Source organism: Leptodactylus fuscus, unplaced genomic scaffold, assembly GCF_031893055.1.
Source record: "Leptodactylus fuscus isolate aLepFus1 unplaced genomic scaffold, aLepFus1.hap2 HAP2_SCAFFOLD_957, whole genome shotgun sequence".
Classification (NCBI taxonomy): Eukaryota; Metazoa; Chordata; class Amphibia; order Anura; family Leptodactylidae; genus Leptodactylus; species Leptodactylus fuscus.
Genome location: NW_027441009.1, coordinates 5627 through 15000, shown reverse-complemented (window position 1 = coordinate 15000; position 9374 = coordinate 5627).

Here is a 9374-nt window from a genome sequence, read left to right as displayed (position 1 = left end):
CCAGGGGGGCGAGCCTGAGGCGGCAGGCCGGCCATGGGTTCCAGGAGAGAGGGAGAGATTGTCCCAGGCGGCTGGGAAAGCCAGGGCTACCCGAGCCTGGGTACATGCCGGAGGCTGAGTCCCTAGCAGGCGGCAGGCTGAATTCTGCTAAGTGTCTACCAAGAGGGCACCACTTCCAGGCAACCCAGGGGGCTAAGCCTGAGGCGGCAGGCTGGCCCAGGGTTCCAGGAGAGAGGGAGAGATTGTCCCAGGCGGCTGGGAAAGCCAGGCCTACCCAGGGCTACCCGAGCCTGGGTAATGCCGGAGGCTAAGTCCCTAGCAGGTGGAAGGCTGCATTCTGCTAAGTGTCTACCAAGAGGGCACCACTTCCAGGCAACCCAGGGGGCTAAGCCTGAGGCGGCAGGCAGGCCCAGGGTTCCAGGAGAGAGGGAGAGATTGTCCCAGGCGGCTGGGAAAGCCAGGCCTACCCAGGGCTACCCGAGCCTGGGTAACGCCGGAGGCTAAGTCCCTAGCAGGTGGAAGGCTGCAATCTGCTAAAAATCCACCGGATGGCAACGGAGAGGCGCGCTCCCCGGCTTGTCCACAAGGCGGCGCCAGCATTCAGGTTGCAGGCTGCATTCTGCTAAAAATCCACCGGATGGCAACGGAGAGCCGCTCTCCCCGGCTCGTCCACAAGGCGGCGCCACTTCCAGGAGACCCAGGGGGGCGAGCCTGAGGCGGCAGGCTGGCCCAGGGTTCCAGGAGAGAGGGAGAGATTGTCCCAGGCGGCTGGGAGAGCCAGGCCTACCCAGGGCTACCCGAGCCTGGGTAATGCCGGAGGCTCAGTCCCTAGCAGGTGGCAGGCTGCATTCTGCTAAGTGTCTACCAAGAGGGCACCACTTCCAGGCAACCCAGGGGGCTAAGCCTGAGGCGGCAGGCAGGCCCAGGGTTCCAGGAGAGAGGGAGAGATTGTCCCAGGCGGCTGGGAAAGCCAGGCCTACCCAGGGCTACCCGAGCCTGGGTAACGCCGGAGGCTAAGTCCCTAGCAGGTGGAAGGCTGCAATCTGCTAAAAATCCACCGGATGGCAACGGAGAGGCGCGCTCCCCGGCTTGTCCACAAGGCGGCGCCAGCATTCAGGTTGCAGGCTGCATTCTGCTAAAAATCCACCGGATGGCAACGGAGAGCCGCTCTCCCCGGCTCGTCCACAAGGCGGCGCCACTTCCAGGAGACCCAGGGGGGCGAGCCTGAGGCGGCAGGCTGGCCCAGGGTTCCAGGAGAGAGGGAGAGATTGTCCCAGGCGGCTGGGAGAGCCAGGCCTACCCAGGGCTACCCGAGCCTGGGTAATGCCGGAGGCTCAGTCCCTAGCAGGTGGCAGGCTGCATTCTGCTAAGTGTCTACCAAGAGGGCACCACTTCCAGGCAACCCAGGGGGCTAAGCCTGAGGCGGCAGGCAGGCCCAGGGTTCCAGGAGAGAGGGAGAGATTGTCCCAGGCGGCTGGGAAAGCCAGGCCTACCCAGGGCTACCCGAGCCTGGGTAACGCCGGAGGCTAAGTCCCTAGCAGGTGGAAGGCTGCAATCTGCTAAAAATCCACCGGATGGCAACGGAGAGGCGCGCTCCCCGGCTTGTCCACAAGGCGGCGCCAGCATTCAGGTTGCAGGCTGCATTCTGCTAAAAATCCACCGGATGGCAACGGAGAGCCGCTCTCCCCGGCTCGTCCACAAGGCGGCGCCACTTCCAGGAGACCCAGGGGGGCGAGCCTGAGGCGGCAGGCTGGCCCAGGGTTCCAGGAGAGAGGGAGAGATTGTCCCAGGCGGCTGGGAGAGCCAGGCCTACCCAGGGCTACCCGAGCCTGGGTAATGCCGGAGGCTCAGTCCCTAGCAGGTGGCAGGCTGCATTCTGCTAAGTGTCTACCAAGAGGGCACCACTTCCAGGCAACCCAGGGGGCTAAGCCTGAGGCGGCAGGCAGGCCCAGGGTTCCAGGAGAGAGGGAGAGATTGTCCCAGGCGGCTGGGAAAGCCAGGCCTACCCAGGGCTACCCGAGCCTGGGTAATGCCGGAGGCTCAGTCCCTAGCAGGTGGCAGGCTGCATTCTGCTAAGTGTCTACCAAGAGGGCACCACTTCCAGGCAACCCAGGGGGCTAAGCCTGAGGCGGCAGGCAGGCCCAGGGTTCCAGGAGAGAGGGAGAGATTGTCCCAGGCGGCTGGGAAAGCCAGGCCTACCCAGGGCTACCCGAGCCTGGGTAACGCCGGAGGCTAAGTCCCTAGCAGGTGGAAGGCTGCAATCTGCTAAAAATCCACCGGATGGCAACGGAGAGGCGCGCTCCCCGGCTTGTCCACAAGGCGGCGCCAGCATTCAGGTTGCAGGCTGCATTCTGCTAAAAATCCACCGGATGGCAACGGAGAGCCGCTCTCCCCGGCTCGTCCACAAGGCGGCGCCACTTCCAGGAGACCCAGGGGGGCGAGCCTGAGGCGGCAGGCTGGCCCAGGGTTCCAGGAGAGAGGGAGAGATTGTCCCAGGCGGCTGGGAGAGCCAGGCCTACCCAGGGCTACCCGAGCCTGGGTAATGCCGGAGGCTCAGTCCCTAGCAGGTGGCAGGCTGCATTCTGCTAAGTGTCTACCAAGAGGGCACCACTTCCAGGCAACCCAGGGGGCTAAGCCTGAGGCGGCAGGCAGGCCCAGGGTTCCAGGAGAGAGGGAGAGATTGTCCCAGGCGGCTGGGAAAGCCAGGCCTACCCAGGGCTACCCGAGCCTGGGTAACGCCGGAGGCTAAGTCCCTAGCAGGTGGAAGGCTGCAATCTGCTAAAAATCCACCGGATGGCAACGGAGAGGCGCGCTCCCCGGCTTGTCCACAAGGCGGCGCCAGCATTCAGGTTGCAGGCTGCATTCTGCTAAAAATCCACCGGATGGCAACGGAGAGCCGCTCTCCCCGGCTCGTCCACAAGGCGGCGCCACTTCCAGGAGACCCAGGGGGGCGAGCCTGAGGCGGCAGGCTGGCCCAGGGTTCCAGGAGAGAGGGAGAGATTGTCCCAGGCGGCTGGGAGAGCCAGGCCTACCCAGGGCTACCCGAGCCTGGGTAATGCCGGAGGCTCAGTCCCTAGCAGGTGGCAGGCTGCATTCTGCTAAGTGTCTACCAAGAGGGCACCACTTCCAGGCAACCCAGGGGGCTAAGCCTGAGGCGGCAGGCAGGCCCAGGGTTCCAGGAGAGAGGGAGAGATTGTCCCAGGCGGCTGGGAAAGCCAGGCCTACCCAGGGCTACCCGAGCCTGGGTAACGCCGGAGGCTAAGTCCCTAGCAGGTGGAAGGCTGCAATCTGCTAAAAATCCACCGGATGGCAACGGAGAGGCGCGCTCCCCGGCTTGTCCACAAGGCGGCGCCAGCATTCAGGTTGCAGGCTGCATTCTGCTAAAAATCCACCGGATGGCAACGGAGAGCCGCTCTCCCCGGCTCGTCCACAAGGCGGCGCCACTTCCAGGAGACCCAGGGGGGCGAGCCTGAGGCGGCAGGCTGGCCCAGGGTTCCAGGAGAGAGGGAGAGATTGTCCCCGGCGGCTGGGAGAGCCAGGCCGACTCAGGGCTCCATAAGCCCGGTAGAAGCTGAAGATTAAGCCCCCAGTCTACCAGCTACCCTCCCTGGAGCTCAGCTTAGGGAGAAGTCTCATTTAGCTGGATAAGTCACATTCGGGCGGACAAGTCACATTTGCCAGCATAAGTCACATTTGGGAGGACAAGTCACATTTCCCAGCATAAGTCACATTTGGGAGGACAAGTCACATTTGCCAGCATAAGTCACATTTGCCAGCATAAGTCACATTTGCCAGCATAAGTCACATTTGCCAGCATAAGTCACATTTGCCAGCATAAGTCACATTTGCCAGCATAAGTCACATTTGCCAGCATAAGTCACATTTGCCAGCATAAGTCACATTTGCCAGCATAAGTCACATTTGGGAGGACAAGTCACATTTCCCAGCATAAGTCACATTTGCCAGCATAAGTCACATTTGCCAGCATAAGTCACATTTGCCAGCATAAGTCACATTTGCCAGCATAAGTCACATTTGCCAGCATAAGTCACATTTGCCAGCATAAGTCACATTTGGGAGGACAAGTCACATTTCCCAGCATAAGTCACATTTGCCAGCATAAGTCACATTTGCCAGCATAAGTCACATTTGCCAGCATAAGTCACATTTGCCAGCATAAGTCACATTTCCAAGCATAAGTCACATTTCCAAGCATAAGTCACAGTTGGACTTAATAGTCGGGCCCAGAGAGATTCCCATGAGTGCTATCTCTGGCAGTGGGCTTAATAGTCGGCCCCGGAGGGTCGGCGGTGGGACTTAATAGTCGGCCCCGGAGGGTCGGCGGTGGGACTTAATAGTCGGCCCCGGAGGGTCGGCGGTGGGACTTAATAGTCGGCCCCGGAGGGTCGGCGGTGGGACTTAATAGTCGGCCCCGGAGGGTCGGCGGTGGGACTTAATAGTCGGCCCCGGAGGGTCGGCGGTGGGACTTAATAGTCGGCCCCGGAGGGTCGGCGGTGGGACTTAATAGTCGGCCCCGGAGGGTCGGCGGTGGGACTTAATAGTCGGCCCCGGAGGGTCGGCGGTGGGACTTAATAGTCGGCCCCGGAGGGTCGGCGGTGGGACTTAATAGTCGGCCCCGGAGGGTCGGCGGTGGGACTTAATAGTCGGCCCCGGAGGGTCGGCGGTGGGACTTAATAGTCGGCCCCGGAGGGTCGGCGGTGGGACTTAATAGTCGGCCCCGGAGGGTCGGCGGTGGGACTTAATAGTCGGCCCCGGAGGGTCGGCGGTGGGACTTAATAGTCGGCCCCGGAGGGTCGGCGGTGGGACTTAATAGTCGGCCCCGGAGGGTCGGCGGTGGGACTTAATAGTCGGCCCCGGAGGGTCGGCGGTGGGACTTAATAGTCGGCCCCGGAGGGTCGGCGGTGGGACTTAATAGTCGGCCCCGGAGGGTCGGCGGTGGGACTTAATAGTCGGCCCCGGAGGGTCGGCGGTGGGACTTAATAGTCGGCCCCGGAGGGTCGGCGGTGGGACTTAATAGTCGGCCCCGGAGGGTCGGCGGTGGGACTTAATAGTCGGCCCCGGAGAGACTTCCAGGGACGGCCGTTTGTCAGGGGGCTTAATGGCGGGGTCCGATCGGCCTCCCGTGGAAGCCTGCCTGGGGGAGCGGTGAGGACTCTTGAGGGCCAGCGGAAGGAAGAGGTGGTGCTGTATTTGACCCCGGCTGCCGGGAGATGGGGAGCTGGAGGGTTGCCCCGAGGCGGGGTCTGCAGGGAGAACCGGGTTCCGGAGCGGGCGGGCCTAGGGGAGGCAAGCCGGGCCGGGGCTCACCCTCCTGGGCAGGGTCCGAGGGGAGCTTCCCCCTGAGAGAACTTCCACTTCCGTAGACACTTTGACAAAAAAAACCCCCCAAAAAAACGGAGCCCCCGAGGAGGCCTTCCTGCGGCGAGCGCCAGGCCGGGCTGGGGCTACCCAAGCCTGGGTACATGCCGGAGGCTGAGTCCCTAACAGGTGGAAGGCTGCATTCTGCTAAGTGTCTACCAGAGGGCGACACTTCCAGGAGACCCAGGGGGCTAAGCCTGAGGCGGCAGGCTGGCCCAGGGTTCCAGGAGAGAGGGAGAGACCGTCCCAGGCGGCTGGGAGAGCCAGGCCTACCCAGGGCTACCCGAGCCGGGGTACATGCCGGAGGCTAAGTCCCTAGCAGGTGGAAGGCTGCATTCTGCTAAGTGTCTACCAGAGGGCGACACTTCCAGGAGACCCAGGGGGCTAAGCCTGAGGCGGCAGGCTGGCCCAGGGTTCCAGGAGGGAGGGAGAGATCGTCCCGGGCGGCTGGGAAAAAAGCCAGGCCGACCCAGGGCTACCCGAGCCTGGGCAAAGCCAGAGGCTAAGTCCCTAGCAGGTGGCAGGCTGCGTTCTGCTAAGTGTCTTCCAGAGGGAGACACTTCCAGGAGACCCAGGGGGCTAAGCCTGAGGGCGGCAGGCCGGCCATGGGTTCCAGGAGGGAGGGAGAGATTGTCCCAGGCGGCTGGGAAAGCCAGGGCTACCCGAGCCTGGGTAACGCCAGAGACTTAGTCCCTAGCAGCTGGCAGGCTGCAATCTGCTAAAAATCCACCGGATGGCAACGGAGAGCCGCAGTCCCCGGCTCGTCCACAAGGCGGCGCCAGCACTCGGGTTGCAGGCTGCATTCTGTTAAAAATCCACCGGATGGCAACGTAGAGCCGCTCTCCCCGGCTCATCCACAAGGCGGCGCCACTTCCAGGCGACCCAGGGGGCTAAGCCTGAGGTGGCAGGCCGGCCCAGGGTTCCAGGAGAGAGGGAGAGATCGTCCCGGGCGGCTGGGAAAAAAGCCAGGCCGACCCAGGGCTACCCAAGCCTGGGTAAAGCCAGAGGCTAAGTCCCTAGCAGGTGGCAGGCTGCGTTCTGCTAAGTGTCTTCCAGAGGGAGACACTTCCAGGAGACCCAGGGGGCTAAGCCTGAGGCGGCAGGCTGGCCCAGGGTTCCAGGAGAGAGGGAGAGACCGTCCCAGGCGGCTGGGAGAGCCAGGCCTACCCAGGGCTACCCGAGCCGGGGTACATGCCGGAGGCTAAGTCCCTAGCAGGTGGAAGGCTGCATTCTGCTAAGTGTCTACCAGAGGGCGACACTTCCAGGAGACCCAGGGGGCTAAGCCTGAGGCGGCAGGCTGGCCCAGGGTTCCAGGAGAGAGGGAGAGACCGTCCCAGGCGGCTGGGAGAGCCAGGCCTACCCAGGGCTACCCGAGCCTGGGTACATGCCGGAGGCTAAGTCCCTAACAGGTGGAAGGCTGCGTTCTGCTAAGTGTCTACCAGAGGGCGACACTTCCAGGAGACCCAGGGGGCTAAGCCTGAGGCGGCAGGCTGGCCATGGGTTCCAGGAGGGAGGGAGAGATGGTCCCAGGCGGCTGGGAAAGCCAGGCCTACCCGAGCCTGGGTAATGCCAGAGGCTAAGTCCCTAGCAGGTGGAAGGCTGCAATCTGCTAAAAATCCACCGGATGGCAACGGAGAGCCGCAGTCCCCGGCTCGTCCACAAGGCGGCGCCAGCACTCGGGTTGCAGGCTGCATTCTGCTAAAAATCCACCGGATGGCAACGGAGAGCCGCTCTCCCCCGCTTGCCCACAAGGCGGCGCCACTTCCAGGCGACCCAGGGGGCTAAGCCTGAGGTGGCAGGCCGGCCCAGGGTTCCAGGAGAGAGGGAGAGATCGTCCCAGGCGGCTGGGACAGCCAGGCCTACCCGAGCCTGGGTAATGCCAGAGGCTAAGTCCCTAGCAGGTGGAAGGCTGCAATCTGCTAAAAATCCACCGGATGGCAACGGAGAGCCGCGGTCCCCGGCTCGTCCACAAGGCGGCGCCAGCACTCGGGTTGCAGGCTGCATTCTGCTAAAAATCCACCGGATGGCAACGGAGAGCCGCTCTCCCCCGCTTGTCCACAAGGCGGCGCCACTTCCAGGCGACCCAGGGGGCTAAGCCTGAGGGCGGCAGGCCGGCCCAGGGTTCCAGGAGAGAGGGAGAGATCGTCCCAGGCGGCTGGGACAGCCAGGCCGACCCGAGCCTGGGTAATGCCAGAGGCTAAGTCCCTAGCAGGTGGAAGGCTGCAATCTGCTAAGTGTCTACCAAGAGGGCACCACTTCCAGGCAACCCAGGGGGCTAAGCCTGAGGCGGCAGGCTGGCCCAGGGTTCCAGGAGAGAGGGAGAGATCGTCCCAGGCGGCTGGGAAAAAAGCCAGGCCGACCCAGGGCTACCCTAGCCTGGGTAAAGCCAGAGGCTAAGTCCCTAGCAGGCGGCAGGCTGCGTTCTGCTAAGTGACTTCCAGAGGGAGACACTTCCAGGAGACCCAGGGGGCTAAGCCTGAGGGCGGCAGGCCGGCCCAGGGTTCCAGGAGAGAGGGAGAGTTCGTCCCAGGCGGCTGGGAAAAAAGCCAGGCCTACCCAGGGCTACCCGAGCCTGGGTACATGCCGGAGGCTAAGTCCCTAGCAGGTGGAAGGCTGCAATCTGCTAAAAATCCACCGGATGGCAACGGAGAGCCGCGGTCCCCGGCTCGTCCACAAGGCGGCGCCAGCACTCGGGTTGCAGGCTGCATTCTGCTAAAAATCCACCGGATGGCAACGGAGAGCCGCTCTCCCCCGCTTGTCCACAAGGCGGCGCCACTTCCAGGCGACCCAGGGGGCTAAGCCTGAGGGCGGCAGGCCGGCCCAGGGTTCCAGGAGAGAGGGAGAGATCGTCCCAGGCGGCTGGGAAAGCCAGGCCTACCCAGGGCTACCCGAGCCTGGGTACATGCCGGAGGCTAAGTCCCTAGCAGGTGGAAGGCTGCATTCTGCTAAGTGTCTACCAGAGGTAGACGCTTCCAGGAAACCCAGGGGGCTAAGCCTGAGGGCGGCAGGCCGGCCATGGGCTCCAGGAGAGAGGGAGAGATTGTCCCAGGCGGCTGGGAAAGCCAGGCCTACCCAGGGCTACCCGAGCCTGGATACATGCCGGAGGCTAAGTCCCTAGCAGGTGGAAGGCTGCATTCTGCTAAAAATCCACCGGATGGCAACGGAGAGCCGCGGTCCCCGGCTCGTCCACAAGGCGGCGCCAGCACTCGGGTTGCAGGCTGCATTCTGCTAAAAATCCACCGGATGGCAACGGAGAGCCGCTCTCCCCGGCTCGTCCACAAGGCGGCGCCACTTCCAGGCGACCCAGGGGGCTAAGCCTGAGGGCGGCAGGCCGGCCCAGGGTTCCAGGAGAGAGGGAGAGATCGTCCCGGGCGGCTGGGAAAAAAGCCAGGCCGACCCAGGGCTACCCTAGCCTGGGTAAAGCCAGAGGCTAAGTCCCTAGCAAGGCGGTAGGCTGCGTTCTGCTAAGTGACTTCCAGAGGGAGACACTTCCAGGAGACCCAGGGGGCTAAGCCTGAGGGCGGCAGGCCGGCCCGGGGTTCCAGGAGAGAGGGAGAGATCGTCCCAGGCGGCTGGGAAAAAAGCCAGGCCGACCCAGGGCCACCCCAGCCTGGGTAAAGCCAGAGGATAAGTCCCTAGCAGGTGGAAAGCTGCAATTTGCTATGGAAAGCTGCAATTTGCTATGGAAAGCTGCAATTTGCTAAAAATCCACCGGATGGCAACGTAGAGCCGCTCTCCCCGGCTCGTCCACAAGGCGGCGCCACTTCCGGGCGACCCAGGGGGCTAAGCCTGAGGGCGGCAGGCCGGCCCAGGGTTCCAGGAGAGAGGGAGAGATCGTCCCGGGCGGCTGGGAAAAAGCCAGGCCGACCCAGGGCTGCCGTTGCCTGGGTAATGCCGGAGGCCGAGTCCCTAGCAGGTGGCAGGCTGCTAGCGTCTACCAGAGGGCGAGATCCCGCCTCCCCGAGCGGCCGGGGAGAGAGGATTTGCAGGAGCTG